A 1,950-nucleotide genomic window follows, 5' to 3' on the forward strand; every position below is an offset into this window, starting at 1 on the left:
TCAGTTGGTTGGAGCATCTCAGGTTCTAGTCCCAGTCAGGGCACATACCCAGGTTGTGGGTTTGATCCCTGGTCAGGGTGGGTATAGGAGGCAACCAATTGATGTTTCTCTCTCTCTCCCTCTCCCTTCCTCTCTCTCTAAAATCAGTAAGAACATATTTTTTTATTATTAAAAAATAAAGCACTCCCAACTCCCTCTAATCATAAAGTGTGCCCTTCTCTTCTTTGGACTCCAGTGAGGAGCAGAATGTACCTCTGTTGCATCGTAAGTACCGCCCCCCCCTTCCTGGGGACATGCTCTTTCCAGACACTGAGCTCTCCAGTCCTGATTCTCAGTCATCTTAATCACAGACGGTGCCTTGCGTGAAAGCCTGTCCATCCCTATCTGACTCCATGGAATACCCCCACTAGTTCTATTTAAGTGTCTTGTCATTTTAAACAACCATTCACTGTAGTATGAAGACAACAAACACTTGATATCTTTAGCTTTTTCTTAGCAGACTTTATCCATCTCTTTAACTGAGGTCAGGTTTCAAAATAAATGAAGACTCCCCAAACGAGAACAGGCTGTTTCTTCAGACCTTGCTGCAGTGAGAGAGTCGCTATCACTTGCCTTTGGCAGAGACTCCAGGGCAGGGAGCAGAGCAGGAAAGCTTTACAGGGAAAATGGGGGGAGGTTGTTGACGGGGCAAAGCGGAGGCGGGCATCTCAGGTCTGTGGTTTGGTGAGCGTGTTTGGCTTTCTCTGGTTGGTCCCCAGTTGGGGGAGGGGACGGGCATGCAAATGGGATGCCTGCCAGGTCCTGCCAGTCTGAGCCCAGGTTGCTGCAGCTGCGGGGGTTGTGGTTGGGCTCCCGCACTGGGTGCTGCGGGGCTGTGGGTTAGAGTTCTCTCCTCACATGAGGTCTGGCCTTGGTTGTCTCTCACAGGCTCTTCTCTAACCACCTCGTTTCCCTTGCCCCCTTTCTGGTGGCAGCTTTTCAAACAGGCCCCCGGTGTCCTGGGTTGAGGGAGGTTGAGCCCAGGGGTGTATCTTCTAGATCACTGTCCCGTTAGCATCCCTATCCGTCTCTCTCCTGCGGTTCTTGAGACGCCCAGTCCCCATATTCTTTTCTGTTACCTACTAACCCTCACTCTAACTCATCAGATAGGTACCAGGTAGCATGTAGATTCCAATGCCTTGTCCTTCAGGAGCTGAGGGCCTTACCAAGTAGCACTGAGACGCTGCAAATCTTTAAGTACCTCTTGCTAAGTGGCATGGCAGGAGTGAAATAAAAATTCTACTAAATTGACTTAGGTGACATTTTCAGTTGGTTTTGAGATACAAATTGGCAAAGGAGAAGAGGGGCGTGATGGCTGGATGGGATGTGAGAGGCGGAGGCGGCAGCACAGGTCTGGAGTAGGAATGTTAAGAGAATGGGGTATGCAGTGGGGCTGAACCGCATACTGATGAACCCTCTCTTCTCATTCCTCAACCTCCACGTCATCCTGAGTCCCACCGTGGACCTAATTATCCCCTCCAGTCGCATCACGTCGAATGCAGCGCCCCATACTTGCCCACACGACCTGCTGCTAAGACAGAGCCGAGCGTTCTGCCTCACAGTCACCAGGGAAAGCACCCCCTCAGCAGAGCTCGGCAGAGGAGGAGCAGCCAGGGCCGCACTTACTGAGAACTTGAAGTTCGGTTGAAGGCAGGCCTGTCAGTGCCAGGGGTAGATCAGGGATGGGATAGGGGCTTGAACCTGACCGGATAGAGGTCATGAGGAAGCAGCAGCATGGAGGGGAATAGCAAGGGGACTCTTGGGGCAAGGGATGCAAAGAATGCTGGGGCTTAACCTACGTGTTAATGCTTATTTCTGAAGGATTGATGCATCTTTTAGGATGTTCTTGTAATGAACAGTCAAGTTATTTGCTTTGGCAGGAGTCTCTTGAATAGTAAATGATGAGAATGA

General features: G+C 50.7%; 1 protein-coding gene across 1 annotated transcript in view; it reads left to right on the forward strand.

The window, feature by feature from the left end:
* CFAP206 (cilia and flagella associated protein 206) overlaps window positions 1-1,950 on the forward strand; it is a 35,137-nt gene that overhangs the window by 32,074 nt on the left and 1,113 nt on the right. The gene's annotated exons all lie outside the window — the stretch shown is intronic.

This window comes from Myotis lucifugus, unplaced genomic scaffold, assembly GCF_000147115.1.
Source record: "Myotis lucifugus unplaced genomic scaffold, Myoluc2.0 scaffold_152, whole genome shotgun sequence".
In the NCBI taxonomy this organism is placed as follows: domain Eukaryota; kingdom Metazoa; phylum Chordata; class Mammalia; order Chiroptera; family Vespertilionidae; genus Myotis; species Myotis lucifugus.